At 36.6% G+C, this 7,098-nt stretch overlaps 1 non-coding gene across 1 annotated transcript; it reads left to right on the forward strand.

The window, feature by feature from the left end:
• Positions 1-3,227: 3,227 nt before the first annotated feature.
• Trnaa-cgc lies at positions 3,228-3,299 on the forward strand. Its single transcript has one exon. It is a non-coding gene; the product is annotated as a tRNA-Ala (tRNA).
• Positions 3,300-7,098: the final 3,799 nt, after the last annotated feature.

Genomic DNA, 7,098 nt, shown 5'->3' on the forward strand with positions numbered 1-7,098 from the left:
TGGTAAACTTGAAAATAAGGCTATTCATTACATAAATATTAATTACATAAAGTATAAAGCTTCTTAAAAATAGTATTTCTAAAGCTTGTCAGTCACGTCATTTAGCATACAATAAAACTTTTAAATATCAAGCAAGGCGGATGCATCATTTTTGTGAACATTCTGCGCAATACATTTCTTTGTGACACATCCTCCGTCGTATTACCATAGGTATTACGGCTTTATTAAATGCATAACACGGCCGGGTAATGTGGCTTCACGTCTCGGCTTGACACAATATTGTGAGAACTACCTGGGGCCTACCGCCAACTCTACAGTTAACTCCGCTGTATTGTGCAAGGGAGAGGCCGCTCTACGCCGTGTATGTCGCTGTCTTGCTTCCACAATTCCAACGGTGTGGCTGTACGCGGTGGTGGTACGCCTCCTGGGGCTGTTCCGGCCGCTAGTCGATACAGGTCTGATCGATTTAGAACCTGTCACACTCTCAAGATAGAGCCCAAGTGTAATAGAAGCGTGTCTCTACTATACACGTGTGCCAGTATACGGAAATTTGAATACAAATTTTGAACTATATTTGGTACTGGTTAAAAGTCATTTCATTGAAAAAAATGGGATTAATGTCTTACGTCTTGCATGCGTGTAATTGGCGAGGTATATGTCCAGCAGTGGACGAATGTGGGCTGATGATGAGGAGCTGATTATTATGAGTGTGTTACGTTGAGTTGCAGCTTTTCATACAAAGAGAAGGAAAACACATTGTAATGTTTTGTTTAAAATTCTCATTAACGTAATAATTCGAAGTCAAATGAATTTAGATAGCCATTGATTGAATCATAGTTACAAATTGAAATTCCATTTTGTTACAGCTTTATTATGAGTTTGCAATAAATTATAACTATTTTGATACATAGAGTACGTGATGTTAAATGTCAGAAAATTAGAGAGCCTGTTGCTGTTATGGACTAATTATATTACATTCAAACTTACTAATGTTTCGTTGTATGACAGCATGTAACACGCAACCAAAAATGGAAAGAGGTTTATCAAGACTATATAAATACATCGTTGTATTGTGGTAGTTTGTCAACAGACAGGTTTATTGAGTCGCACCATGACATATTTTAATGGGACTCCCAAAAAAGAAGAATGCCCATATGACCATGTCACGCTAGGCTGAGGATCACGATGCCAACAATCCGGCGATGTGATGCCCGGCATAGCCCCACGGATATTGCATTCCGCACACATCACAACATTCACAATACATTGTTTATAACAATAAATTTCAAATACAATCGGTTATATTTTTCCAATATTAACCCTTATTAGGGCACCTGTTGCCCGGTAATAAATCACGCCGGTACTGTATTAGATTAATGTTTTATATAATTTATTAGCCGGCGTCCGTTAAGCGCGAGTTAAATTGTTTTAAGGAGAGGATTATTCAATGATAATGCTGAGTTGTGGCCGATTTTGTTCAATTGTCATGTAAGCGTCATTTTATGGGTTTTTGTCTGCGTTGATAGAAAAGGTTATTTATTTCAATTGGCTTCATGAAGATCACTCTAACATTGTCGTAAATAACTTTTCATACTCTCTCAATAACTTGGAAACATCGTTTTGTATTTTTAAAAAAGATCATTCAATAAACAACGTTTTTGTAACAAAAATATACACCTCTAAAACTATTATGATAAAATACATCAAATTTAAAACTGAAATGCTGCAATCACGTATAATTTAAAAGCGATTATTCAGTAAATCTATAAACAACAATAGCAGGCGTGGACAAAATCAAACGCGTGTTATGTGCGTGAATAATTCCGCGATTGAAGCCTTCACCAGCGCTCGGCGGACAATGAATGCTGATTGATCGCCGAGTTAAACAGTATTCAAACGCGACTTCATTAATAGTTCAATGTTGGCTGACAATCATCTTTATCTCATTAACGTGATTTGTGGCCGACGGCTCATAATTATATCGTTGATGGCTTCATTTGTATTACCGCTATTTGATTTGGGGAAAAAGTGTTGCAATTATTTGTTGCATTCATGGAAACAGATGCTATATTAAAGGCTTGATATTCATGACTACTATTTTAATTGATAATTACTAATGATAATTACTTTAAAAATTTTGTTTAGGTTATTCACCGCTTTCATTCAACTTTTTGGCTTTGGTATGAGTTCTTTTAAGATTTAAGAAGCGGTATACATATTTTTTGAATAACAGTCTCGTTCCAAGTCATATTGTAGTTATAGCCTACACATACAGCTGACATACTCGGCTGCATACCTCGAGGTTCACCTTCGGCATACATTGCTTGCCCGCGATGTCTCCCATGCACGCCGACAATGCGTACTCGAGCAATGGAATCACAAAAGTGCATGTTACATGACATACTGAGCAATGCCTGTCTTACAAAATAGTTTTGTGTATATTCGTGAAACCCTGAAGTATTCGCGTGACGTTCTTCGTAAGTTATTTCGGCCAATGTCTAAAATGTTTATTCATCATTTGAATTTGGTAAGGATACCATTTTAGTTTCAAATGTAGATGCTTGGAAAATTTTGATATACCCAAGGCTTACTGAAGTTTTACTTAGCATGGCAAAAATCTTGGATCAACAGTAGAGAACGACAAAATAAGAGATTTTGGAATACGGAGCAAGAATTAAGTAGCTTTAGAGAAAACCTTTTCTTGTTACTTTAAATAGTAGTACTTAAGTTACCTAAAACCACAACAAAAGTTTACATCTTAGATATTTTTTTAAAAATTTATTGATTCTGTATATTGAAAATCACAATTTAAAACATTTAGCTCTAGGCTATTTCCTTTAAAAAAAAGAAGGAATTTTTCATGATGAGACCACAATAATATAGGCCTGATTATCACGACATATAAATAAAATATTCCAGTTCATCAATACTGCAATAGAAAAGTGAGGGTTACGAAAAAAAAAACGACATTCATACCCTTTTTTCATTTGTTGTTATAGCAATAATATAATTACATCGGTTTCGAAGGACAGATAAACAGGCGGACTAAAAGCTTTGTGATCAGTTTGTACCCCTCGTATCACTTAAACAGCTTCCGCTCGCATGTCAACAATGATACTTTACATGTTTCATTGCAAAATGTCAGTGTGTGTCTAAATTCCACTAAATATTGAAGGAGATAACATAATAGTATGGAAGTAGTTAGCTATTTGAAATGTACTCACAGCGGGGATGTAACTCAGTGGTAGAGTGTCTGCTTCGCATGCTGAAAGTCCTGGGTTCAAATCCCAGCATCTCCAACTTCGCGCGGTTCTTGTTTTTACTTTTTTGAAAAAATCTGTGCTTCCAAAAGAAATTTTAATGAAACTGAACGACAATATAAATGTCTAATTAGAAAAGTGAGGATCTCTACATGTACCACAGTTGTTGAAATAATAAAAAACAAAGAGTTGCAAATGTTTGTGATCATCACCATCATCATCATCCACACATCAGCATTTGTCTTCCCACAGCTGGGCATCGGGTTTCGCTGTGTGTTACATGTAGGCATTATTTATCAAAATATTGTTTCTTTTTTTAAGTTAACCTTTTAATTTATATTTAGAAGTTTTGTATACTATTCTACTTTAAACTTCGTAAAATAAAATCAGTCTATAAGTTAAATTCAACTCTCCCAAAACTTGGGATATATTGGACTTGCTGTTTAATTACATTGCGATGGTCAATAAGTATAACTTGATCCAAAAGTTAAACTTACTCCATTTTTAGGATTAAAAAAAGTCGTTCAAAGGTTTAAAGTCTCGAAACGACTGTTTTGGAGCGAAGTTTAATTTTGTTGCGCAAATAAATGAACCGCGTACATTGAAATAAAACTTCTAGGGTTAATGTCCGAATTTTCCAACTGAGATTTAATTTTATTATTTCATTATAAAGTTGTATTTAAAGCGTCGTCGTGTATTTCTACAATCGCGGCAGTTTTTGTACGGACAATCAATGAAATTGATAATTTAGGAACTATTTGTTAGTGAGATAAAATAAATAAGTCTGTTGGTAAGGTGTCGCGAGTTGTTTCTCAAATATACAATTCACATGCACAATGACACCCAGACTCACAACAAGCATTCGTGGATCACACAAATGCTCGAACCTGCAACACTTCGCGCAAAGTGGGTTTGGCACGACCTCAACCACGCGGTTCTTTATCTTTACGAAGGGGCCGTTGTTGTAGCACATACTCTATACTGAGTCATGTACCGTATAATAAAAAGTCCTCCTTATGAAGTCAGTTAAAAGCAATGTAATGTTATATTACGTAGGTATGTCGTGTTTGTTTCGGTGTAAGTCGTGGCCTCTCGCGGCCTCTCCTCAGAGCGGCGGATGCTGTTCCTACAAACAATAAGAGGTGATGAGCACTCCCATTGTTCCCGCCCAGCTATGTTCTCATTATATTTCGCTTGTAATTATCAGTTTATGTGTGCCCAAATTAATATTACGAAAAACATCTAATTAGTATCTGCTTTTATTATGTTTTCGTTAGGAAAATACGATTTATTTTGTTAGTCTAGAATCTTTGTTTCTAATTTCTCGTGCTAATGTTTTTAGACATGTATATCACACGAAAAAAATACGTATGGCGATTCCAGCATTTCCAATAAATATTATAATATATTCATTTAAACTAATTTAATTCTTAGACCAGTATACAAAGGCGCAGATTACAATTAATATACCTAATGCAGACACAATTAGAAGGCTTTGCTACAAACTAATCCGATTATAATTATTCGCGGCCATAGCGCGCGAGCTCTTATTAAATTGTCATTCAATAACTTGAATCTCTATGAGTTGGAAACTTTCTACGTGTTTTATTTTAAAGTTTTTTGAAAAAACATGCTTTTAATAGTATGGAAGTCGCTAAAAGAGAAGAAGGGAAAACCAAAAAATATGGTCAAGAGCGTAGGACTCCGGACACTGAGGATTCCGATCAAATAATCTAAAAATTAACAAATTATTTGAAGACTCTAGAGAGAAAGACTAAACAAGAGATTAAGGAACCCGAAACAAGAATCAAGTAAACATTAAGGAGTACCTTTTCTTGGAACTTTAAATCACGTTAAAACACACGTAGACGTAAGCCTCTCTCGCTGCGAGGTAATTAGTGGGAGCTCCTCCGGGCCACGTGACACCGTTATGAGTTATCTGAATCGTTAACAAAAGCCCAGGCCGATGTTAAATTATAAAATAGACAAAGTCATTTGCGTCACCTTACATTTTACAGTTTCCGCCGCAGACGGCGTAGGGTGACTATGAGCAACACGCTTTTGTCTACACCGGAGCGAGCTCTTGTAAGGTTCTTGCCGAATAAAAATATTTTTATTCTTAACTCGATGCCAAATGGAAACAGTAGAATCTTTTCTATTTTCTAATAATCTTTTGACTGTTTGCAAGAGTGACAACGCACGAGCTCGGAAGAAGAAATCGGCTGGTTAGAAGTTAATTTAATGAAAGGTGTGCTACCAAAAGAAGATACATTCACGATAAGGTTAACTAAAGCCACAATAATATTTTTTTTAATCTGTCGAGTGCGAGATGTACGATCCCTAAAGTTCCGTGGAAATAGTTTTAGACAAAAGTATTATTTCAAGGTTTAAAAAAGGTGATTGATATGGAGAAAGTCCATATGTCAGAAAGACGATTCATTTTTTTAACTCAGCATTGCATTAAACATACTTCCTAATACATAAATTAAATGTAAAGTCACTTGTTAGTCAGCAGGACAGTCTCCCGCACAGCACGCAGCACAGTTACCATACAGCGGCACACAACGTGTAATCCTATCGCGGCGCATGTGTTGCTGGGTGTACACCTCGCATAAATCAAGCGCATCCTCTACGAGACTTGATTCCGTTTGTACTTAGCCTTAACTGATATGTTGTCTTGTTTATGTTTCTTATTACCTTTTTAATTTATATTAATCAAGCCTATGTTCAGCTTACGTTTGGTAATTATGAAATCGGTTTTTGTTTGAAGTAGAATTATTTTTGCTTTAGCCTTTTTTCGTGCTATTTTAGGCTTTTAGGCTTCCTTACGTTTATTAAAGTTGCACAAAGCTAGTTATACAATATTTGCTTGGAAGACAGGTTGTCATAATAGTAATAACATAACGGTAATGATCAACATATTGCAGTCGATGGTTTAACTCCGAGGTACACATATTAGCCTACAGCAGCTACAAGGTGCTAGTACAGTATTATAGTTGTTAACAGCTCTTAAATAAGGGCTGGTATTGTGTGTTCCACTATTCAACTAAGTATATGTACTGCCTCTTGCCTAGAGGCACACATCGTTATCAGTAGATCAAGATTGAGTCTAACCTAAGATTTATGTATTGCCCACAATATTACCGCTCCCGTCAAAACCTAAATAAATCTTAATTTGATAAACTCGTAGAAAATACAAGTTCATTTATTCCCGGAAAGTATCGTAAATCAAAATATACGCCAAAAAAGTAATATCCAAAAGACAGGATTATCATCTATCCGCTCATCGGTGCTGTGACCGGGCGGCCGGGCGGGCGGCCGGGCGGCGGCCGGGTAACCGGGCAAACTGGAAAATATACGAGTTATTCACACAATATACCGGCGATATCTAATCTGCGATATGAATGGTCCGGGGCGTGCCCGATCCCGCGCCCAAATGAAAAAGCCCGCTCAATATGGCGTTCGCAATAATTACAGCGGAGTTGACCTTTTACACAATGTCATACGTGTCTGTAACGATTGGACGGAACACAAAGAAGGCATAGAAAAGGGTGGCGACTCAATTATTTTTGTACTGAACCAAATTCTCGTGAAAGGGAGTGGCAATAAGCCGGCGCTGTCTACTACTAACTGACGTCCGTTTCGTTACAAATATATTTTGTTGTGTACTGCGTCAGGCAGCTGGCAAGTCCATGTTCCTTTCATTTATATTTGTTACGTGACCGGGAAAATGGACGAATCAAATTATTTATTAAGTGGCTGTCTGTCATTTGCCAGTCATCCGTGATGCAGTCAATATCACACTCATGAATACAACCTGTAGAGTAGTACGTATATT

This window comes from Trichoplusia ni, chromosome 19 (assembly GCF_003590095.1).
Source record: "Trichoplusia ni isolate ovarian cell line Hi5 chromosome 19, tn1, whole genome shotgun sequence".
Lineage (NCBI taxonomy): Eukaryota > Metazoa > Arthropoda > Insecta > Lepidoptera > Noctuidae > Trichoplusia > Trichoplusia ni.